The sequence below is a fragment of the Prionailurus viverrinus genome, chromosome C2 (genome assembly GCF_022837055.1).
Source record: "Prionailurus viverrinus isolate Anna chromosome C2, UM_Priviv_1.0, whole genome shotgun sequence".
Taxonomy (NCBI): Eukaryota; Metazoa; Chordata; class Mammalia; order Carnivora; family Felidae; genus Prionailurus; species Prionailurus viverrinus.
Window position 1 is genome coordinate 104,660,596 of NC_062569.1, and position 25,985 is coordinate 104,686,580.

The 25,985-nt window shown below is 41.2% G+C and overlaps 1 protein-coding gene across 8 annotated transcripts in view; it reads right to left on the reverse strand.

The window, feature by feature from the left end:
* The window catches only part of LOC125175639 (serine/arginine repetitive matrix protein 1-like), a 181,338-nt gene that overhangs the window by 153,265 nt on the left and 2,088 nt on the right, over positions 1–25,985 (reverse strand). Inside the window, exon 2 of one of the 8 annotated variants that reach the window (XM_047876382.1) lies at positions 15,553–16,556. The exons of 6 other annotated variants lie outside the window; for them this stretch is intronic. The gene's annotated coding sequence lies outside the window, so the exon portion shown is untranslated. Of the gene's footprint in view, positions 1–15,552; positions 16,557–25,730; positions 25,833–25,985 lie in introns of those variants that run through there. One more of the 8 variants, XM_047876389.1, reaches the window with a different exon arrangement.

Sequence of the window (25,985 nt, forward strand, 5' to 3'; positions counted from 1 at the left end):
CAGTTGGGAATGTAATTAGTACAACCACTCAGGAAAACAATTTATCAATAGCTTGTATATTTGAATGGGCACATAGACTTCAACCTAGCGACTCCTTTCCCATGTATATACATGCATAATACATATATGTATACATATAATACATGTGTGTATACACACATATATACATATATATGTATATATATGTATATATGTGTATATATATACACATATATATACATATATATATATATGATGAATTATTATCCAGGGATGACAATTAATGGATTATATCTTCACATAAAATATGGATAAATCTTATATATAGTACTTAATAAAAAAAGCAAGTCTGGGGGCGCCTGGGTGGCTCAGTTGGTTAAATGTCTGACTTCGGCTCAGGTCATGATCTTGCGGTTTGTGAGTTTGAGCCCGCCATCAGGGGCTCAGAGTCTGGATCCTGCTTCGGATTCTGTCTCCTTCTCTCTGCCCCTCCCCTGCTCACGCTGTCTTTCTCTCTCTCTCAAAAATAAATAAACATTAAAAATAAAAAGCAACTGAGAAGATGAGATAAAAGATTAATCTATTTTTGTGAAGCTCAAAAAATATGAAAACTAAACATATGCTCAGAGGTGCAAACATATACAGGATAAAATTGGTTTTTAAAAAACAAGGGGATGATAAAGGCAAAAGCAGGATGGGAGCTCCATCTTGGGAAAGGCAGAGATCAGAGACTGTGCAGTATATTAGTCAGGATTCTGCAGAGAACAGAAGCAATAAGATATGTATAGGAAGAGATTGATGATAAGGAATTAGCTCATGTGATTAGGAAGGCTGGGAAGTCCCATGATGTGCCATCTGCAAGCTGGAGGCCCAGGAAAGCCAGTGCTGTAATTCCATTCCAAAGGTCTGAGAACCAGGGGAGCCAATGGTGCAAATCCCAGCCAAGGGCAGGAGACCAATGTCCCAGCTCAGTAGGCAGGCAGGAAGCAAAATGGGCCAATTTTTCCTTTCTCTTCTTTTTTGTTCTATTCAGGCCCTCAACAGATTGGATGATGCCCACCCACATTGAGGAGGGCAATCTACTTTAATGAGTTCACCAATTCAAATGCTAATCTCATCTAGAAACACCTTCACAGACACACTCAGGAATAATGTTTAATCCAGGGCACCCCACAGTACAATCAGGTTGACACAAAATGAGCCATACAGGGAGGAACAGAGAGTAGTTAGCATGTTTTAATTCTTACGTTGGGTGGTGGATTCATAGGATTTTTTTTTTTTTTTTACTATTTTTCTTCAAAATTACATACGTGTTACACACATTCTTTTCAAATATTACAAAATAATGTTAGGTCTGAAGAGCTAAGAGTGAAAAAAAAAACATTTAAAGGAAATCCTAGACCTCCCCCCAGGATTGTGTGTATGCATGCACATGTGTGCAGTTTAATATACTGCTTGAGATCATAAACATCCAAAACTTTTAAGGGTCACTATTTGCAAAACATCTATCTATCCGACGATAAACCAAGAGAAGTATTCGAAATAAGCATGAAATTAAAAAGTCATTAGAGTTAGTTTGTAAACAGTTGTATAAATTGAGAAGACATTGAAACTCAATATAAAATCTGAAAAATATGGGGCTCCCGGGTGGCTCAGTCAGTTGAGTGCCTGACTCTTGGTTTTGGGTCAGGTCATGATCTCACAGTTTGAGAGTTTGAGGCTTACATCAGGCTCTGTGTTCACTGCACACAGCCTGTTTGGAATTATTTCTCTCTCCCTCTGTCTGTGCCCCTCCCCAACTCACGCTGTCTCTGTCTCTCTCAAAAACAAATAAATACACTTTAAAAAAAATCTGGAGGGACGCCTGGGTGGCTCAGTCAGTTGAGCATCTGACTTCGGCTCAGGTCATGATCTCGAGGTTTGTGGGTTTGAGCCCTGCGTTGGGCTCTGGGCTGACAGCTCAGAGCCTGGAGCCTGCTTCAGATTCGGTGTCTACCTCTCTCTCTGCCCACCACCTCCCCCACACTCTGTCTCTCTCTCCTTCAAAAATAAATAAACATTGAAAAAAAAATTTTTTTTTAATCTGGAAAATATATGAACACACAATTTATAGGAAAGTTCAAAAGAGACTTAAAAGAGGTTTGAACTTCATTAGTAAGCAAAGAAATACTGATTATTTACAGTAACTTTTTTTTTAACCTATAACATTGATGAAGATTAAAAATATATTCAGTAGGATACCTGGGTGGCTTAAACATCCAACTTCAACTCAGGTCATGATCTCACAGTTTGTTGGAGCCCTGCATTGGACTCTGTGCTGACAGCTCAGAGCCTGGAGCCTGTTTCAAATTCTGCATCTCCCTCTCTCTCTCTCTGCCCCTCTCCCACTCATGCTCTGTCTCTGTCTCTCTCAAAACTAAATAAACATTAAAAAAATTTAATAAAAAAAAATACTCAGTGCCGGCAGTTCAATGAAACCATCATAAATGCTGATATATAAACCTTTTCCAAAAGCATTTTGGAGATAGGATTCAGTAGCTCTAGTGAAGCCCATAATTTTTCACCTAATAACATCTTGGAAACTTTTCCAAAAGAAATAATTAGAAACACAAAGATGTTCCTAACCATATTATTTTTAACAGTAAACATTAGCCTAAATGCTGAACAATAGGAAAACGGTTAAATAAAGTGCAGTACATCCTCAATGGAAATTAGGCAGCCATTAGCAATGGTGTTTTCAAAAAGTATTTACTGACATGAGAGAATGCTCACACTAAAGGAAAATCAGGATACAAAGTTATTTATATGGCACAATTGTAGATTTGTAAAATATATGCATACACACACATACACATATACACAAATCAAGGAAAACTCAAGAGAGGGAAGGATCAAATAGCGATCTGTGCAATATGAGCTCATGTGTGCTTTTTAGTTTCTCCTTTATCAGCTTCCACGATTCCTAAATTTTCAAATTTAATGATACAATATAAGTATTTTTCCAGATAATAAGAAGTATCTGCAATAGAGGGGCAGGCATTTCCTGGAACCCAGCGGTGCTGGGTCACAAAGTGTGCATTGTGGGTCGCTCACCTTATCCAGCTTGCATGGGACTCTTCCAGTTTCAGCAATGAAAGGGTCACATCCTGGGAACCCTCTCAGCCACAGATAAAGCAGGCATAGTTGGTCATTCTACCATTTGGCCTAAAGGAATCACTGAAGTGAAAAGCTTTCCCAACTGTAAACTGCAACAGTAGTCTTGGTAATTCCTTCAGTCTCTCTATAGAACTGGCTATTTTGACCTTGCAGATTTATGAAGCCTTTAAAAAAAATTTTTTTTACCATTTATTTTTGAGAGACAGACAGATCATGAGTGGGAGAGGGTCAGAGAGAGAGGGAGACACAGAATCTGAAGCAGGCTCCAGGTTCCGAGCTGTCAGCACAGAGCCTGACACGGGGCTCAAACCCACAAACCATGAGATCATGACCTAAGCCAAAGTCAGATGCTTCACTGACTTGAGCCACCCAGGTGCCCCTATGAAGCTTTTTAAATAAGTCACATCTTTTTTTTTATTATTAAAATAAATTTTTTTTTAACATTCATTTATTTTTTGAGAGACAGAGAAAGAGCAAGAGCAGGGGAGGGGCAGAGAGAGAGGGAGACACAGAATCTGAAACAGGCTCCAGGCTCTGAGCTGGCAGCACAGAGCCCGATGTGGGGCTTAAACTCACGAACCATGAGATCATGACCTGAGCTGAAGCTGGACGCTTAACTGACTGAGCCACACAGGCACCCCTTAAATAAGTCACATCTTAAAGAGCTTGTTGAAAGCAAAGCAGATTGCATTAACGCTAAATAGGCTGGTTAAGCGACATTATAAGAGCTCTGAATGTGTGTTCAAATAGGTCAGGAAACAAGAACTACCTCTTGTCTTTGGGAAAAGAAACCTATTTATCTCTCATTTCATTTTTTGTGCTGTACATATTCTTTCCCTTTGCAAGAGAGGGAGTGGCAGGTGTATCATGTCACCAGAGGAAAAGTGAGCTCTGGGGAATCAGCTTAGAGGGTGAAATGAACTTGCTGGTTAAGGCTAAAGCTCTATGGAAGAACAAAGAATTGGGTCTGAAATGCTTTTTTTTTTTTTTTTTTTTGCCTGCCTTTCTTACACAATCAGGACAAATCCTCTCCCATGCTAAATCTACAGGAAGTTCTTCTACATCTTTGCTCGGAAAATATCTTGAAAATATAATAGAACTACAATACTCAATGTGCTAGCAGCAATCTCTGCGTCATGGAGGAGAGCTGCAGTGGCTAATCAGGGGGTTGTGGGGATATCAGATGCCTGTGTCAAGCCTTGCCACTGTAAGTACCATTGGCCAGTCACTTAGCCACTCTCTGTGCCTCAGTTTCCTCACATATAAAATGTGGATGCTGGGGCACCTGGGTGGTTCAGTCAGTTAAGCATCCAACTTTAGCTCAGGTCACGATCTCACAGTTCATGAGTTCAAGCCCGAAGTCAGGCTCTGTGCTGACAACTCAGAGCCTGGAGTCTGCTTCAGATTCTATGTCTCCTTCTCTCTCTACCCCTTCCCCATTCATTCTCATTCTCTCTCAAAAATAAATAAAAAAATAAAATGGAGATACCAATAGCACCCACCTCATAGCATTGTGAGGATTAAATATGTTCACAAATAAAAGCTTGAAGCAGTGCTGGGAGATGAGTATACAGGTGGTTTACTAGAGAATACTCCTAAAATCAGCACCAGGGGTAGCTGAAGGAAAGAAGCTGAGGAGAAGGAGAGGATGAGCTGTGATGAAGTCTTGACAGAGCCTTAGTGGGGATGGCCCCAGATGTGTCCTGATTTGGGGACAGTGGGTGCTTGGCCTCGATACCCCTGCAATCCATTAGATGGTGACCACTCTGAGAGGGGGTCATGAACTGGGTATGGCAGCTGTGAATTGCCTCTCAGGTTTCCTCCCACAGACCCAGGTGCTAGGATCTTAAATCCCCAGGGATCTGAACCCCCCTGAAATACTACAGGGGCTGATCTGATAGTTTATCTTATCTGCAGAAAACCCCCTTGGCTTTGTAGAACATTCACTTCCTTAGATTTTACAGTGATCTAGGATGCTTCCACTCCACCTTCTGTTTCTGTCACATTTACTTAGGATCTGATTCCTTAAAATTTATGGTGAACATTGTGATGTGCTCCAACCTCCCTTTAGGAACAAATGTTAAAGTTATCCTTTTCCAATCCTCTTTATTTTTTGAATATTTCAAAAAAAAATAGTAAACACACAAAAACAAGAAGAAGGTGCACTTGGGTGGCTCAGCCAGTTAAGCGTCTGACTCGATTTCAGCTGAGGCCATGCTCTCACAGTTGTGAGATCCGCATTGAGCTACACACCCAGCACAAAGTCTGCTTAAGATTCTCTCCTCCCCCCTCACCTCCCACCCCTCTCTCAGAGTCCTGGCTTGCATGTGAGTGCTCACTCTTTCTCTTTCTAGAAACAAACAAATGGGCACCTGGGTGGCTCAGTTGGTGAAGCATCCAACTTCTGCTCAGGTCATGATCTTGCAGTTCATGAATTCGAGCCCCGCATCAGGCTCTGTGCTGACAGCTCAGAGCCTGGAGCCTGCTTTGGATTCCATGTCTCCTTCTCTCTCTGTCCCTCCCCTGCTTGTGCTCTGTCTGTCTCTCTCTCTCTCAGTCTCTCCAAAATAAATAAACATTAAAAAAATTTTTTTAAACAAACAAATGAACAAAACACCCAGAAATATTCTCAGAGAATTCAGAAGCCTACCTTGAAAGTCAGAAACAGGATAGAGGAATTGTTCTAGACTAAGAGACTAAAGAAATATGGTGACCAACTGGTTCAAGGGGAAAATATCTATCTAGCTATAGATATAAAAAACCAATATGGCAAAATGCTAATGATTGTTGGTCTGGGTCAAGAACACTATATTCTTCTTTGAGTCTTTCTGTGCATTTTGAAAGTTTTCAAAAAATATAAATTCAGGGGAAAGTAAGAAATGTCTGCTTGTTGAAATGTCTGTTGCTTGGGTTCTTATTTATTTGCAAACATGTTAAAACAGGAAAGAGAATCTACATGGCCTGAAGGGCAGCAAATAGGTTCAACACTAATACTAAGCCCTAATTTCTTATAAGTCAAGCAGGAAGTAATAGAGGCAGACATGTGGGTTTTAAAATAAGACACTTTTTAATTCTCAATGAAATTCTGGAGAGAAACACATCATCTGTGAGCACTTAGGAAGGAAAGCAATGATCACTAGGAGACAACATATGTTCATGAAGAATAGGTCATGCATAATACACCTTTCCCAGTGGGGAACATCAAAGATATAACTTAATTACAACAAAGTAGTTGAAAAAGCCCATCAGATTGGGTATGTCATTAAAATGGAGAAACGTTAGCTGGGTTGTTAGTTGAGCTTTCCTTTCTATCTATCATTCTTTCATCCCTTCACTCATTCATTATCAATCATGTATCCAGCACTGTGCTAGGCAACCACCCCCCTGGAATTAACAAACACATTACTGTCCACCTAGACTCAAAGGACATTTCTAAAGATGCTTCTAAAGTTGACCTAGGACCAAATGCATCAGGATCACATGTGGTACTTGTTAGAAATGCACATTCCTAGAGCCCCATCACATGCTTACTGAACCAAAATTTCTGGAAATGAGACTTGGGAATCTCCATGTCCAGATAATGTCCCAGATAATTCTCGGTACACTGAAGTTTGAGAACTACACTAAAGTTCTCTACCCTCTGTTTTGAAATCTTACACATATTAATCAGTGAATTAGGTGAACCCCAGTATAAATTTTGCCTATCAAATTTGTGACTCATAGTTGGAGGAAAAGCTGATAAACTGTATTAAAGAATCAAACTGGAAAAAGACCTTGACAAAGGAGAATGATGGAATGAAATTAACAGTATAAAACTTAATAGGGTTAAATGTTAAGTTCTGCCTCTAAGTTCAAAGAATCAACTACTTAAATACAAGGTAGGAAAGCTCTGGACTGACAGCAGTTCACTTGAAAAAGATTTAAAGTTCAATGAGAGTCAAAAATGTGATATTATTTTTTAAAAAACTCATACAAATTTTAGGGTGCATTAATAGAAACTGAAATTAAGGAATAGAGAGGCAAGGTTGCACCCATCATATTTTGCATTGCAGAGCACATCTATTTTAAAATATTTGAATTTTTTAAAAGACACTGTCAGACTAGAAGTGTCCAAGAGAAGGTGACTAGGTAGTAGTCTTAAACCCACATCCTATGAAGAATTAAGGAACAGAATACATTTCACATAGAAAAGTGAATGTTCACATGTCATGGTAGCTGACAATATGAGACTGAGACACTATTGAGTTGTTGAAGAAGGAATTTATTTTTCTGTGTGGGTCCACAGGACAGACCTGAGAATATAGGGGCAAAATTATAGGAAAGTTATTTTTGGCTTAATCTAAGAATTAGGGGGTCTAAATACGGTATGGGCTGTTCCCTTTAGAGATGAATTCCAGCAGTTGGTTAAAACAGAGGATTCCAATTAATAAATCAATCAAGGGAGGTCTAGCATGGACCAGTGGTGATGGTGGGCTAGAAAGTAAGGAGTATGTTTAACTCAACCTTCTGTAATTGAAATACAAAAAAAAAAAAAAAAATTAAGTGAAAAAAAATAAAAAAGGACACCTGCCTTACATAGGCAGTCCCTTCATGTATTCCATTCTTTAAATTTCTATATAAGTTTATCCAGAATTTTGGATGCCATGAAAAGCCTTCAGACCCTTATCTGGTTATATCAGTTGTTCATCCTTCTGAAGTCATCTGTTTCTGACATCTTTTAGAGGGGCTGTTTTGGAAAAGGCAAGAATGCCCATGACATACTTCCACCATCCCACAGAGGAAACCCAACCGTGGTGAATCCTTAAGCTGACAGGATTTCAAACCTTACGCTGTGTTAGTCAACAACAGCCAACCTCACCATAAGTGGAAACTGAACTGGAGGGCAAACAACGTGGAGGTTGGCTGGTGCTCTAAGAGGTGGCTTGTCACAAAATCTATGTTAAAATAGAGAGATCATGGTGATTAATTGAAGGGATTATATTGCTTATTTTGGAGAGTTTTATATATAATACACAAACTGGTTGGGCATTTGGAAGATGGAGCAGAGGCAAAAGATATACAGAAAGAAAGTTGTAGAGGCTGTGAAAGCCCACTGGATATACCTAAATTATTAGTAGGCAAAAGCCATGGGGAAGCAGAAACCAAAAACTATGGCAAGGAGTGAGGACCGTGGTTGGTGGGTGGGAGTAGGAACCGCTGAAGCAGACATACTGGCCCTTGCCAGAGTTCTCCTAAGAGCAGAGGCAGAAACATTGAACTGCTGAGGTGGTGTTCAGATAAATCATTCACCAGAGCCATCTTGGGTGTGTTTAGCTAACTCTGTTCTCAGAATAACATTCCAGTCTCCAACAATGTCTGTTCTGCAGTCCTTACTATTGTCCTTAAGGACTATTGTCTTTATTTCTCTGTAAATCCTATTTAATACTTCTCTGACTTTTCCATTTTACCAAGGAAAAAGAAAAGAAAGTGTGCTATTGGTAGTTTGGGACATGGCCCAAGCAGTTTATCATCAGTTCAACATTTCTTTACAGTCCCATGGTATTTTTATCTTTAAAATTTCGAGAAATTTCCATCCTCCTCCTTAAGAGATCTGCACTAGTTTCTATACCAAAATAATGTTTAGCCCATTGATTTAAATTAACAACTTAGAGATATACCCCTTTTTTATTTTTTCAGTTCCTTCCCGTAACTCCTGGCTGATAACTCATGTAATCTTCTGAGGTATGGCTACCTCAGTTTGAGAAACATGGTCTTGCAATAAACCTACATTAGTTGAGGTTATCTGAGTATTCCCTGAAGATTGTAACTACTGCAGAGGTTGGTCTCAGGGAGATACAAATGTGTGTGTGTGTGTGTGTGTGTGTGTGTGTGTGTGTGTCCCATTCCAGAACCTCTTCTTATTCACAAAGGCCAGAATGGACAATATTCTAGATGTTTCAAATACGTGTTAATTTTTAATAAACACATGCTATAGAAAAATTGAATTTAATGTTCAAACCCAAATATATTTATTTGTTTTTTTTATCTTTCTGTAGATTGAAAGTAATTATATTTTTGCTTGTTTTTCTTAAGTCAGTGTTGATTGCCCCCACTTTATTGTAGGCCTGAAGAAAGTCCACCTTCTTTCATATAAACCTCACTGAAGAAATAATAGGAAGAAAAAGAAGAAAAGCTGAGAACATGAGCAATACAAACAAAATCAAGGATGAGGATCAGACCTAAAACTTGGTCAAGGTGTAGCATTGTAGCTAGCATAATTTTTCCACTACAGTGTATTTAAAAATCAATTATGATAAAAAGTGTTTTTACATGAAGTGTCATTTTTAGTTACTGAATGTTATTATTTATTAAAACTCTATTAAAAACTAGATTTTAAATTAAATATTAGATCTCAATAAACTAAATTTAAATAATTAAACCTATTTTTTAAGTTCATTTATTTATTTATTTTTTTATTTTTTTAGTAATCTCTACATCCAATGTGGGGCTCAAACTCATGACCCGGAGATCAAACGTCATATGCTGCTCTGACTGAGCCAGCTAGGCTCCCCTAAATAATTAAGTCTAATATTAATGGTGAGGGATTACAGGGAGGAGGAAATCCATTGTGAAACCCATATTTTATTTAAAAATTTATACATAAATAATGTGTTGAGAGATTACGATTCTCTAAGTCACCTTTTTGCCCATCGCTAGTGTCTACTTTCTTTAGAAACTGGTTTGTACTTCCCAGGCACTATAAACATCAAGTAAAATTTACTGAGAACCCACTAATAACTGTATACATCAGTTAAAAAGCCCTTACTGGACAGTAACGGGCATCAGACACAGTGAGGGAGGAGCACTAAGATATGGTCCTATCCTTCAGGAGTCCACAGCCAGCAGAGAGGAAGGGACATATAAACACATAATTGCAGTGGAGCATGACACACACAAGAGGGGAAATATGTGTAGGGCACCCAGTCAGGAGTCTTCATAGATACAGTGGCTCCAAGCTAGGATTCTGACACAATATCAGGTAGGGCTTTGACAAGTGAATATCCAAAAGAGAGGTTCCAAGCAAAACTACTTAGTTTGTGCAGAGGTGTGATGCAGCATCGGGTATTAGAGGGACAGCTATTGCTTCAGTGTGACTGGGAGATGTTAAAGGAAATAAACTACAACATGAGTGAGAAAAGAAATAGGGTCAAGGCTAGATTTGTCATTTCTTCTCTCTGTATGACCTTAGGCAAATTATCTGACCTCTATAAGCTTCAGTTTCCTCATTTATAAAATTTCTTCCTAGAATTACTGTGAAAACCAAATGACATAAATTGAAGATTATACATAAGAACTGGCTCCCCAGTACTCAATGCAGACTAGCTGCTCATGGTGTTTGTGGAGGTTGACACAGTTAAATACAAGAATGGGATGCCAGGCCCAAGACCTCACAGGACCACCTCAAACTCACTGCCATGCCAATATCTATAAACTCAGTGTGTGTGTGTATGTGTGTGTGTGTACGATGGAAGTGAGGGTAGGAGGGGGGGAGGGAGGGAGGGAGGGGGAAGAGAGAGAGAGAGAGAGAGAGAGAGGAAGCTTAATCTTGGGAAGCAGGAAACTCATTCCACCTGTGTCTACTACTCTCTGACACCCAGATTATTATCATATTTAAGCCACTTTCCATAATAAAATGAGTATGTTCAACTGTCCCTTTCTTTTCATCCTAACACCTGGCTTGGACAACCACAGAGCTTAGAAAGATTGCTCACATTTCTCCTCTACCTCCCTCAGAAATCCACTGGAATATTGCAGATGAGTGTGCCTGTCCAGCCAATGCCTGCTAGGGTAAAATATAATACGCTGTTTTCACACAAAGAGGTGTCTATAATTAATGTATGCCACATAATGACTTTGGAGATAAGTATATATCCATGAGACCATCACCACGATGTATGCCACAAACATATCCATTACCTCCAAAAGTTTCCTCCTGCCCTCTTCTTTTTTGGTGATAACAACAGTTAATAGCTACCCTCTTAGCAAATTTTTAAATATACAATATGGTATCATTAACTATAAGCACTTGGCCATACAGTAGATCTCTAGTAGGACTTATTCATATTGCATAGCTGAAACTTTGTGCCCTTTGACTAATACCTTTCTGTTTCAGCCTCCCCTCAGCCCCAGCAACCACCATTCTATTCTCTGCTTTTATGAGTTTGACTATTTTAGATTCTTCATATAAACGGCATCATGGCTGCTGTATCTGGCTTATTTTGCTTAGCATGATGCCCTCCAGGTTCATCCACGTGGTCACAATGGCAGCATTCCCTTCTTTTTTTAGGGCTGAAAAATATTCCACTGTATGTTTATGCCACATTTTTTACAATCTATTCATCCATCAATGGACATCTAGTTTGTATCCATGCCTTGGCTATTGTGAATAATGCTGCAATGAACACGGCAGCAGTGCTGACATCTCTTTGACCTCCTTATCTTAATTACTTTGAGAATATACCCAGAAGTAGGATTTCTGGGTCATATTCGGGAGTTCTATTTTTAATTTTTTGAGGAAACCCCAAGCTGTTTTCCATAGTGGTTGCACAAATTTACATTCCCACCATCAGCATACAAGGGTTCCCTTTTCTCTGAAACAAAATGCACTCTTAAAAAAAAAGTTCTCACAATTAAAGTCCAATTGGACACCTCTCTGTTTTTTGATAGGATAGGCAGCTTGAATTCATTTATCTGAAAACCATTCTCTCTTAACCCTGCCCCTAAACTTGCATCTCCTCCTTTGCTCCCTATTCTGGTCAGTGGCATCATTATCTATCCAGAGCTCTTCCCAGGAACTTGCAAGTCTTCCTTGATGCCTCTCTCCTTCACTACCCACACTCAATCAATGACTAAGTCCCAGTAGACCTAAGTCCAAAAAGCAAACCTGTCTTCTTCCGTCCGCTTCTCCTGTGGCTTCCTCGGCTCAGGTCCTCATTATTTCTGTGTTCAGGCAACATAATTGTAAAGGCCTCCTCACTGGACTCCCTGTATCCAGCAGAGCCTACCCACATGGTGGCAGAGAGATCTAATATTACAACCTCTACTTGAAATCATTTCAAGGTGCTCTTTCATCTACAAAATGAAGTACAAATAGGGTGGACGAGGTCTTGACTGCTCTGACTCTGCCTTCCTATCTAACTTTATCTCCCACCACATAACACTTTGCATTCTGTGCTCTAATCATACCAAATTACTGGTTGTTCCCCAGAAAAGCTCTTCCAAGGCTCCATACTTTCATACCTACAAATCCCTTTGTCTAGAACTTTGCTACTTTAAGAGTGGTCCATGGACCAGCAACATCGGCATCACCTGGGAGCTTGATAGAAATGTAGGTTCTCAGGCCTCACCCAGACATACTGAAGCAGAATCCACATTTACCACAATACCCAGGTGATTCTTTTTTTAAAAAAATTTTTTTTCAACGTTTATTTATTTTTGGGACAGAGAGAGACAGAGCATGAACGGGGGAGGGGCAGAGAGAGAGGGAGACACAGAATCGGAAACAGGCTCCAGGCTCTGAGCCATCAGCCCAGAGCCTGACGCAGGGCTCTAACTCACGGACCGCGAGATCGTGACCTGGCTGAAGTCGGACGCTTAACCGACTGCGCCACCCAGGCGCCCCCCAGGTGATTCTTAAACACATTAAAGTTTTAGAGTACTGCACAGAATGCTCTTTCCACCTTTGTTCATCGCACTGGTTCTCAGGCTTAGAGACCCAGTACCCCCTTTTTATATATTAAAAAAAAAGCAACCTACCTTTTACTATCTTGAAATAAATGTTGTGATAATGTATCTATGCTCATAATTTAAAAAATTCAATATAATGTTTTAATAATAATGTGAAAAAAGGCAAGTGATATAGAATAAAACATTTCTATATGTAAATGGTGGGGCACAATTATACTTAAAAACATAACAAAGTAATAAAATATTTGCCTAAAATCACTGGGAACGGATACAAATGAAGACCAATTCAGGTGTATTGCATTGGTGACACAAATACCATGAGCAATGAGACAGTTAGTGATGCGACTTTTCAGGATGGAGAATGACTCTTGGCAAAGTTCCAAAGAGCAAAACACAATCTTCCTTTGACTCACAAGGGAGTCATATATTGCAAAATTCAGTTTTTAATAAAACTGTGCAAGTCATACTTTGTGTCTATACATGACAGGAATCAGGTTTTTGTCTCAGATAATTATAACCAGATTTTCACCTACGTGAATGACTGGTGGGACATTCAAATGTCTGTTGGATGCAGGGTGATGCTGTCTTATACAGGACTAACCAACGCATTGCAGGGCATCTAGCATCTTTGGCCTCCATCCACTAAATGTTAGAACCGTCCTCTCAGCAGTGCCACCACCAGTAACGCCCCCTGAGATTTCCAAAGTTCCTGAGGGGACAACACCTCTCCTGCTGAGAACTGTTGGTCTGCCAAAACCACTTTAAGACTTCCTTCAAACCTCTGTTTACCCAGTTTCTCTCTCCGTCACTGGTGTTACTCTGGCTCTATGCTTCAGTGGTGCTCTTAGCTCCCCCGAACATGGTTCTGGTTCAGCCCTTTGAAGTACAGGACTTTTATACCCTCTAGGGAATCACACAATCTTGTGTGATCTTAAATCACACAATCTTTTGTTGAGTAAATGCTTAACAAAAGTGGTTGAATAAATGACTTAAAAAACAAACTAAAAGGAATCCCTGGATGAGTCTGTTGGTTAAGTGTCTGCCTCTTGATTTCAGCTCAGATCATGATCTCACAGTTCATGGGTTTCAGCCCTGCATTAGGCTCTGCACTGACAGCACGGAGCCTGCTTGGGACTCTCCCTCTCTCTCTGCCCCTCCCTCACTCATGCACACCTTTCCCCTCTCTCTTACAGAATATATAAACAAACATTTAAAAACAAAAACAAAAACAAAAGAACTTTGAGAGCATGTAAATTAGAGACATTTTCATCCATAACAACTGAATGTTTTCTAATATACCTATTTTATCCTGAATATGATAAAAATGAACATTTGGTAATTTTTCTTTTGTTTTCTTTCTAACTGCAAGTATTTTGGTAATCTTTATTCTTTTTTTAATTTTTTAAAATTTTTTTACAGAGAGAGTATGAGCAAGAGAGAGGAACAGAGGGAGAAAGAAAGAGAATCTCAAGAAGTCTCCATGCTGAGCATAGAGCCCAACGCAGGGCTCGATTCCAGGACCCTGGGATCATGACCCTGGCTGAAATCAAGGGTCGATGCCTAACTGACTGAGCCACCCCAGCACCCCTCTGTAGCCTTTATTCTTTTATTCGATGTATTCAGTACCAACTGTGTGTCAGGCACTGAGCTGCACATTCCTTTGAGGAATCTATGATGCATCATGAGAAAGAGCCAAGTACACAACTTGGTATATTTAAATGTGAAGTTACTTTATTTTTTTTAATTTTTTTAATTTTTTTTAACGTTTATTTATTTTTGAGACAGAGAGAGAGACAGAGCATGAACGGGGGAGGGGCAGAGAGAGAGGGAGACACAGAATCGGAAGCAGGCTCCAGGCTCTGAGCCATCAGCCCAGAGCCTGACGCGGGGCTCGAACTCACGGACTGCGAGATCGTGACCTGAGCCGAAGTCGGACGCTCAACCGACTGAGCCACCCAGGCGCCCCTAAATGTGAAGATATTTTAGCCTCCTGTGGCACCAATCACCAGGAGTGATTAATTCTGACCAGGTGACTTGAGATCCACATCTTCTATATATAATAGTGCAAAAGTTCACATTTTGGTGCTCTCATATAAAGGCTATATGAAAAAATATGTGATTCATTCACTGATGACACTTAAAATCTCTCAAAAAAAAAAAAAAACCCAAAAATCAAAAACTGAAGAGAGGCATTTTCTCAAGGTTCATTGTTATGGGTATACTGATATGCCCTCTGTGGGGTGACTTGGGGCCCTTCTACAGACCTGATATTCACCATTAAAATCAGCCTTTCCAAATGGGATGGCTTCATCACAGTATTCTTCTCCAAAAGGTGATTGGGAATATTATTTTTTCTTCACTAATATGCTGAATTTGGTACTTATGCCCTCAGGAAATTTACCACTAAAAAATATACTCCTCTAGTTCAAATAGGCAATAGCACAGGTCTTGAATACATTTGTATATTTAAGGGCTAGTTGTGGGGATGGTGGTAAAAAATTAAAACTAAAATACTTTTGACAGCTCTAATAGTTAAGAATTACAACATATATATCTGCCTGGTTCTTCTCTGTCCCAGAATATCCCACAGCTCCTGGCATGTCTGAGGCATATAACAAATATCTGTCAGATGAATTAATCCATGCATACGTAAATGAATGGTCTATATTTCCACTTATTCTGGGCTTCAGAATTTTTTTTTTATTAAGCTTTAGGGAAGTAAAAAATGTTAAGGAAAGCAACTGTGAAGGGTTTTCCTTCCTATCCCAGAGAGAATGCAGTCTTTGGAGGCACCGAAGCTTCTTGGTCAGGCAATGCTGTAACCTCTATCGAACCTAGCACAAAGGTGGCCTTTCTTTGTTTTCCTCCTTCTCTTCACTGGTTTCATGAGCTGGTGCCAGCCGAGTCTAGATGGCATGCGCTTTACACTTGAATGAAACACTCCCTGCCCTCGGTTCTGGGAGCTCCACTCTGCTGCCTCCATCTGCTGCTTCTGATAAATGCTCATATTCTAAATATATTACTATCAGCTCACTCCCAAAGTGGTTTGCCGGCTCTCCATGCAGCAAACAACCCCACTGGCACAGAGCCACTTCTTGGGTAGAAAGAATTTGGGCAGACAGAAGACATACCTCCCAGTGAGGAGAGATGAGAGAGAAGAGGGAGGAAATGGCCTGGAGAAGCTAATGACAAAGACCTTGGCTATGTCCTGTGGGTCTCCAGGGGCCACCAAATCAGCTTACACTGCCAGGGGTACCTAATGCAGGGGTGAGTGGGTCTGAAGTGTAGGCATTCTGAGAGAGCAGCAGAGGTTAAGTTGAAGATGACGCTTTGCTTTTTCTCTGAAAATGAGTTGAATATTCTTAGCCTGGTCGGCTGACAACCCTCCATTATGAATAACCTCCAGGAAACTAAGATTCACAGGAATTTGCCTCCAGCCCTTTAAAGCCTCCTCGGGCACATACACGATTTAAGCTGCTCTTCCAACTCCCCCTGCTAGTTTCAGCTGCCAGTTGCCTCCCTTTCGATGTTTCTTCCTCCCAGCAACTGATCTCTAGCCAGCATAATCACCAATTGCATTTGGGAAAGATGGAGTAATGCAGCGTGGAAGGTCTCCCTGAAGAATGCGTTCACAGCAGAAGCCACTAGGGTAGATGTTTATTCTCTCACAGTTGTGGAATCACAGAATATTGGAGCTAGAAGGAGAGTTAAGAAACATCTAGTCCAATTCCTTTATCCTAAAGGCATCTTCAGTTATCATGTTCCAACAGACTCCCGATACCCCTCCCCCACTTCCCCACCACACCTCCCCTTCTCAGTTTGCCCATTTTGGTAGTGGCAACTTCATTTCTCTAGTTGCACAGGCTGAAAACTCTGGAGTTATCTGGCCACAACCAACATCTATCTGGTCCCATGGCAAATCCCGAGGGTTCTACCTTCAAAACATAGCTACTATCTAACCCCTCCTGGCCACCTCCTTTGCTACAATTCTGGTCTGAGCCACCTTAATCTCCCCAGTGGATTACTGCAATAGCCCAAGGACCAGCTTGTGACAAATCTGGTCTGTCATCTGCTTTTGTAAATAAAGTTTTATAGACACACAGCCATATTCATTGGTTTACCTGGTGCTCCAACAGCAGTATCAACGAGTTGCAACAGAGATCTTGTGGCCTGCTAATTTACTATCTCTGGCCAACCCCTGAAATAACCCACTAAATGGAAAGTTGGATAGTATCACTGCCCTGTTCAAAATCCTGTCACTCAGAGTACAAGTCCTATTAAGCCCTGCGTAAACTGCCCCTGCCGTGATCTTCTGACCTTATCCCCTACTATTCTCCCCTGTGCTTACTGTCACCTGACCACACTGTCTGTTCCCCTGCCCCTAGGCCTGTCTTCCTCCCCCTGCTCTTCCTCAAATAAGCCAGGTGGGCTCCAAATGCAGGACCTTGCATATATTGTCTCCTCTGCCAGAAATGATCTCCATGTTGACATCTGCCTGACTTGCTCACTCTTTACTTTTTCTTCAAATGTTACCTTCTAGTGAGCCTTCTCTGACCACCTTATTTAAAATGGCATTTCCTGGGGCGCCTGGGTGGCTTGGTCGGTTAAGCGTCCGACTTTGGCTCAGGTCATGATCTCACGGTCTGTGGGTTTGAGCCCCGCGTCAGGCTCTGGGCTGACGGCTCAGAGCCTGGAGCCTGTTTCAGATTCTGTGTCTCCCTCTCTCTCTGACCCTCCCCTATTCATGCTCTGTCTCTCTCTGTCTCAAAAATAAATAAATGTTAAAAAAAATAATAATAAAATGGCATTTCCTCCCCATCCCTTCTCATTGCTTTACTTTTCTCCACAGCTGCTACCACCATTTAGTGTACCACACTTCCCTTTATTTATTTCCCATGTTGTCTCTCCCCACCCTCCCACTAAAACACAAGCTCTGTGAGGGCAGGGTTTTATCTGGTTTGTTTTCCTGATGTACCCACAGTGCCCAGGCATGTACTAGCTGTTCAATAGCTCTTTTTGAATAAATACATACATACACACTTAGAAGTGTCTCAGCAGGGTATCTGTAAACACTCCTGCTTAGGAGAAAGAATCACCAGGAGCTCTAGGCAGAAATGACCTCTGTACTTGGGGAGGCACTTTATTTCCCACTTTCCTACTTTCTCTTTTCCATCCATCTTATTTCTCACCATGTAACTACATACTTCTTCTATTCCTTAAGTCTATGGCTATAGTTTCTGTAGCATTTCAGATCTCAGTCTTTTCTGTTCTGCCTATCATCATTAAAACATATCTCTCTGGCTTCTATTACCAAAAGACTCTGGCCTGTTCTCGTCTAAGCTTATAAACTCATTAAAGCCCAAATATTAATGAATAATAATGTCTCTACCTCCTAGAAAATAATTTGCATTTAAACAACTTTCAGTGCCTCAATCCAAAGCGACCAGTGATGTGGGAATTCCCAGCAGGCAAAAGGCCTGGGCCAGCTAGGGTAGTCATGGAAAGGTCCCTCCAGCAAAATCAAATCACAGCCCATCGGCAGCTGTCCACTTTGCCTCTATAAGATGAATCCAGCCATGTATATCCCCATCAGACTATGTGTGCACCCAGATACACAGGGTGTCAATTAGAGGCACTGAGAACATCTTAACTTGCATGGAAATGAGACTGTCACTTGTGATATATGTGCACGCTTACATATATTACTATCGATTTCTTCCCTTAGTGCTTTGATAGCTTTTCATCTAACTTGTGGTCCCACTGGCACAAAGCCACTGCTTGGGGAGGAAAAGGAAGCTGGGTAGGCATAGTATTCAGCCCCCAAAGAGGTGAGACAGGGAAAGCGGATGACTATTGGAGCACAAATTACAAGCATGTTCCATTGGTCTTCTGGGGCCATACTTACAATGCTTCAAAACACAGTGTGGGTTCTGAGAGTAGAAAGGAGGAAAAGATTGAGAAGTGCAACCTTTACACCAAAAAATAATACCAGCAACAACAACAAATTTCTGTTTCACAAGAATTTGTAGCATGCAAGGAAAGCAGATTTTCTTAGGCAATCCAGTACTGCCAGACAAAATTAAGAGAATCATCTATACAACTGAAGAGGAGGAATATATCCATTACCAAATCTGACTGATCTGTCCATCAGAAACCCTTCTAACATCTCCAGAGGAAGGAGCATTCATGCACACCTATGGGCAAGAATGCTGCTTACCTTTTTAGGACAGAGCAGATTTAGATGACCCTTTTATCTTAGTTTATCAGAACCAGCTGCAGGTGATCTAGCTCATGTGGTTTTTGAAAACGAACAAATAATTTTCTTTTGAATTATGATAGAGCATGACTCATTTCTCCCCTATTCCACATACCACCACATAGGTGCCTCTGAATCTGTCATCTGGTGAAATGGGTATTGATTTGTCATTCCTCCAGGGAATCCTTGGTTTCATTTACTTCCTTCTCTAGACAAAGAGACACATTTATGTGACTATATGAAAATTTCTACATTTTTATCAAAATGGCATCTTGTATGGCTAAAATTAACAACTCAGGAAACAACAGATGTTGGTGAAGATGCGGAGAAAGGGGAACCCTTTTGCACTGTTGGTAAGAATGCAAACTGGTGCAGCCACTCTGGAAAACAGTATGGAGCTTCCTCGAAAAATTAAAAATAGAACTACCCTACAACCCAGCAATTGCACTACTAGGTATTTATCCAAAATCACAAAAATGCTGATTCAAAGTGGCATATGCACCCCAATGTTTATAGCAGCACTATCAACAATAGCCAAATTATGGAAACAGCCCAAATGTCCACTGATTGATGAATGGATAAAGGTGTGGTATACATACACACATGCACATGCACACACACACACACACACACACACACACACACACGGGAATACTACTCAGTGATTGAAGGAATGAAATCTTGCCATTTGCAACTACTGGATGGAACTAGAGGGTACTATGCTGAATAAAATAAGTCAGTCAAAGATAAATATCATCTGATTTCACTCAAACATGGAATTTAAGAAACACAAAAGATGAACATAGGGGAAAGGAAGGAAAAATAAGATAAAAATGGAAAGGGAAGCAAACCATAATAGACTCTTAAATACAGAGAACAAATTAAGGATTGCTGGAGGGGTATTAGTTTGGGGGATGGGTTAAATGGGTGATGGGCATTAAGGAGGGCACTTACTGGGACTTGTTGGGATGAGTACTGGATATTATACGTAAGTGATGAACCACTGGGTTCTACTCCTGAAACCAATACTACACTGTATGTTAGCTAACTTGAATTTAAATAAATGAATTTATTAAAAAATGGCATCTTGTAAGTGGAAACTCACAAGACATTAGCCCAGATTTCACATACTAAATATCTGGATGAACACACAAAAAAGGCAGTTTGTAAACTACCATGAAACCAATTTCTTAAACTACTTGTAAACCCACTAACTATAGAACTAAAGTGATCCTCAAGTCACTCTGAAGCACACTTCGGTTTCTATCAGTACAGACGTAGTGCATGTGCTCTTTCACCATAAGATGTTAGAGAAACCTGCAGCTAATACAAAACACCCAGTGGGCCAAGAGACAACTGGGGTTGCCAGGGATTCTACACTGTACCCACCAAATCCAAGGAGACAGAGGCACCGATGACATTTTTACCAAGATGGATTACCTCCTAGGAGGAGCACCTGACTTCCAAGGTCAGGCCTGAAGCCAGTGGTTCTCATACTTTAGTATAAACCAGAATGGCCCAGAAGACTCCCTGAAACAGTGATTGCTAGGTCCCACTCCAGAGTTTCTGGTTTGGTAGGTTTCAGGATAGAGCTCAAGGATTTGCATTTCTAACAAGCTCTCAGTGGCTACAACTGTTGCTGATGCAGGTACCACACTTGGAGAACTACTCCTATAAGCATAGTGTTTCTATAACATTTTCCTTTCCTCCTACTGTTGTTGTTCACGGGGCCTGTGGTTGGGGAAGAGAAGGTAGAAGTTGCAGCTGCAACAATAGCACTTGGCACATGGGAGCCTTCAAGTCCAGGCTGCCATTCAAGACAGACAAGTAAGAGAGGTTACGGGCACATGGAATCAGGCAACCTTTCTCATGATTCCAAATATGTACATCTGTCTTGTCTGGCAGTTTGATCCTAGTTTATCCACTTCACTTTTAAAGCCCATCTGATGATAGTTTGAGTCCGCTGGCCCACACCCATAGCAATTAGACCAGTATTAGGGAAGAGCAGATTGGCAGATGCACGCAGAGAACTCATGTAGCATCAATAAGCAAACTTGACGAGGCACAGTGTCTTGAGTAATTTTGCACAAGTGGCCATGGACGGGCAAGGGAGAGCACACCTAGAGAGCACTGTTTAGGCAGAGAACAAAGCTTTCTCAACAGACGTTCCTGGCTGCTGCAGGTGGGGAACTCTTCTGAAACTGGAGAGGAGACTATCAGCCTGACATGCAGACAGCTACTCTGCAGCTAATTTCAAAGGACATTCATATGCTCTAGCCTTTACTCTTTCTTTTCCTAGAAAACTTGCCCCTCTAAGGATACAAAAGGCAGTCTTTGAAATCTATTTCTTTCTACACCTTGCTCCATAGAGGAACAATAGTGCAGTAAAACGTTGCCAGTGGAGCTGGGACTAAGAGGTACAGTGAGGCCTCAGAGTGGTTTTGGCTAATGCCAGTATTCAAGGGTATTTTTGTATACAAACAAGGAAGTGGGGAGCTGCCTTAGCTGCTGGGAATATTTCTGAAGGGCTGGACTATGTCATTAAATGCTGTAGATGGTATCTGTCAGGAGAGATGACACATTTGTTTCTATTCTCGTTGTACGTTCTTTGTAGGTCAGCCAGGGCTCTGCTTTGCCTCATCCTTACTCTAGGGCCCAGGCCGACGGAGCAGACACTGTCTGGAGCATTGCTGATTGCCATGATGTAGGGAAAGAAAGAGTGGCAAATTACATGCTAGGTTTTATGCTTTTGTCCATAAGTAATACACTTTACTGGCTACAGTGGGTTGAATAGTATCCCCTCAAAATTCATGTCAATTCCTGGATCTTCAGACTGTGTCTTTATTTTGAAACAGGAACCTTTGCAGGTGTATTTAGTTAAGTATTTGGAAATAACACTGTAATTAGGGTGGACCCTAAATCAAATGACTGGTCTCCTTATAAGAAGAGGGACGGGGCACCTGGGTGGCTCAGTTGGTTGAGTGTCTGACTTCAGCTCAGGTCACGATCTCACAGTTCGTGTGTTTGAGCCCCGTGTCGGGCTCTGCTCTGTGCTGACAGCTCAGAGCCTGGAGCCTGCTTCAGATTCTGTGTCTCCCTCTCTCTCTCTCTCTGCCCCTCCCCTGCTTGGACTCTGTTTCTGTCTCTCAAAAATGAATAAATGTTAAAAAAAATTTTAGAAAGAAGAGGGACATAGAGATGTTAAAGGCCATGTGAAGACGGAGTCAGAGATTGGAGTGTTGCAGCTCAAGCCAAGGAACTCCAAGGACTGTCAGGATCCATCAAGAGCTAGGAAGAGGCAAGGAAGGATTCTTATCGAGGACTTCAGACAGAGCATGGATCTGTTGACACCTTATTTTCAGACTTTGAGCCTCCAGAACTAGGAGAGAATAAATGTTTCTTAAGTCTCCTCGTTTTTTGGTTTTAGGGTAGACCTAAGAAAACTAATCCACTGGGCAAAGTAAGTCACCTGTGATACAAACCTCTCTGGAGCTCAGTTTCTTCACATACACAATGGATATGAACAACGCTTCCCTTACTGAGCTGTTACAAAGATAAATGGAATAAATATGAAAAGAACCTAACTGTGGTACACACAATAATGCCTCCCAAAGATTGCCAAACTCTAATTCCTGGGAATTTGTGAATATGTTGCCTTACATAGCAAAAGAGAGTTTGTGGATGTGATTAAGGTTACAGACCTTAAAATAGGGAGATTATCCTGGATTACCGAGGGGTCCAATCTAATCACTTGAGCACTTATAAAAGTAGAAGAGGAAGGCAGAAAAGTCAGTCATAGAAATGTGGCAGAGGAAGGGGAGGCAGAAGAAACGTGATAACATAAGAAGGATTTAATGTACCACTGCTAGCTCTGAGATGTTCAGAGACCACATGCAACTACACACAATGACCCAAAAGAGGCCTCTAGATGGTAAGCAGCCCCCCTAACCCCAGATGGCAGCTGGCAAGAAAATGGGGACCTCAGACACTGAACTCTGCCAACCACCCAAATAAACCTGGAAATGGATTCTCCCCTAGAGCCTCCAGAAGGGAAAGCAGCCCAGGCAACGCCTTGATTTTAGCCCTGTGAGACCGGAAGCCAAGAAACCAGCGGAGTCCAGTGGACTTCTGACCTACAGAACTGTAAGATAATAAATGAGTGTCGTTTTAAGCCCCTAAATTTGTGGTAGTTTGTTCTGCCAGCAATAGAAAATAAATGCATTAGCACAGTGAGGTCTTGGTGCATAGTATGTACCCACTACATGTATGTTATCTTCCATCAAAGGGAAGAGTTAGGCAAGATACAGAGGGGCCTTCCCAGGACCCCAAACATTACATGCTCTCAAAGAAATAAGCCTGCTGTGATTTTACAACCTAACCTAGAAGCTGGCTTTCTCTCGTGCTTTCCAGCTGTCATGTGTGGGCCCCCTACATGGGTAGCCTCCAGCAGCAGCAGCAGCAGCAGCAGCAGCAGCAGCAGCAGCAGCAGCAAGAACAGGAGGAGGAGGAGGAGGAGGAGGAGGAGGAGGAGGAGGAGGAGGAAGAGGAGGAGGAAATGCTGTTTCCCCTGACTTAAGTGAAACACGCCTGTGCACATCTGACATCCAGAAGGGAAGTTACACCAGAGCCAACTGTCAGCACTCTGGTAGCATGCTTCTCACCTGGAACCATTAAGTCCTGCCATCCTCGTATATGGAGGCAGTTTCTGTTCCTAGTATTTGCTCCTAATTGAAGCACAAGCAAGGATGAAGAGCATTTCCTGCTGCTAAAGCCTTCCTTCTGTCCCCCTAAGCCAAATCCATCTCTCCAACCACATGTCAATATCTCCCAGCTGCCTAACCATCCAAACCTAGTCCTTAACCAGAGAGCACAGACTCTCCTTGCTACATTGCTTTATTTGATGACTGGAGCTCCTATGCTTTAATAACTAGGTCAAGTTGAAATAACATCCTAGGACACTGGGCCCTGAGCCAGGTGTCAGAGATGTGGGCCACTCGGCATTCAATCACTAACAAAGTGTTCAGAAAAGCAAGAGGATTAAGGGCTACCCACTGGGCACAGACATGTGCCTCTAGCTTGAATCAAATGTAGACATTTTGCCAAGTCCCAGTACTTCTTCAAGGCTCCAGACCAGCAACTGGTGATCCTTTTGATAATAATTTTCATTTCTATTCTAGGAGAACCATCTCACTATAAGGAGACTATAATATTAAGAGCTAATATTGTGTGCTTACTGTACACCAGGCACTGTTTCATATAAGTGTAAAGTGTTCACTTATTATACTGTTAAGGCAATTTGAAGATTTAATTTCTATTATCTTTATCATCTAGCTTTACAAATGAAGAAACTAGGGCTCAGAAAGCTTAAGTAACTTGTCTAAGGTTACCTGGTAGTACATGGCTGGAGCTGTAACTCAAAGCTAGACTAAAGTTTTCTATATACTACATACCACACTGATTTCTTTAGGTCTTAACCAGGCACTGTGCCAGGCCCTGGAGATGCAAATATACCCAGGAAAAAATTCATTTTCTCCTAGCTGACATGATAGAAGAGGAGACAGATATGTAGAAAGATGTATTGATATATTTTATTAGCAGCATGAACAAAGTATGATGGAAGAGGTAATTAAATCCTTTAAGTGGTGGAGAATTATAGGAAAGAGGAAAAGTAGCATTTGGGAAAGGATTCTTGGAAGAGATAGAAAAAGGACAAGGGAGATAGACATAAATGAGAGACAGAGAGGAATTATCACATATAAGTGTGGACAAAATGCTCGTTATCTCTCTCTACCCTTGTTTCTTCATTGCTAAAATGGAGATCATAATATCTGTTGCAAGGCTGTTATGAAGACTAATTTAGGTGATAAATCTAATGTGTATTACCTCTGTTTAAAACATTCTAATGTGTATTACTCCCTTGCCTTCCACCCTCCCCTCCACGACCCCCCCCCCAAAAAAAATCCCTTATGTAAAGATAAGATGAGCTCAAAATCCAAATAAAAAGGTTTGGGAGCACTAAAAGGGAAACATAAATGTAAAGCGGTTAGAGACTGGAGAGAAGAGCCCAAGGTTATCTAAGAGAGATTTGGATTCTATCTCTGGAAAAGGCCTCCTCTTGCTTCACCATCAAAACACGTTCCCAAGAGTAGAAATAGTCACCCAGGTGGCCTCTCATTCACCTGACATGAGCCTACTGCATTTTCTGCACACAGCTACACTAAGCTCATAGCCTCGGCAGCTCCTAGTATGAAACAGAGCATCCCTCAATCTCTACCTCTGAAGATTGGGGACAGTCCTTCCCAGTCACTCTTCAGCTTTAGGGGGGTCGGTTGGTCTCAGGGACAGCTGACAGCCTTATTTAGCCAACCAGCTGCTCTGTGATACACAATGTCCCGAATGCTCAAAGTCTGGTGGATGATTCTTTTGTATCCATATAAGCAGCAGTTGGAGGAGAATCCATCAGTCCCTTTGGTAGCCTCAGGGTGTCAAGGCTGCCATTCAAATCATTACCACCATAATTATTAACCATTATTTTAGTGAGATATCTGCTAGGCAACTGTTTTTCTTTTTTTCTAATCATTAAAAAACAAATTTCACTGGAACAATGCTTGCCTCAAGTCACATCAACACATTTATTAAACCCCTTCTGTTTTCACAGTTCGATAGGAAGTCTTGGAGGAAATACTTAAAATATTCTCTGAAAGAATCGATAATGCTGTGCACAAGAGGTCCAGACCAAAAAAAAAAAAATAATAATTATAGAAAAAAGTTACACACGTATACAATATACTGCTACAGTGTCGGGGGGTGGGGGTGGCAATTGTTATTTCCTGGATTTTATTACGACAGGGATGGGGTGCAATGGAAG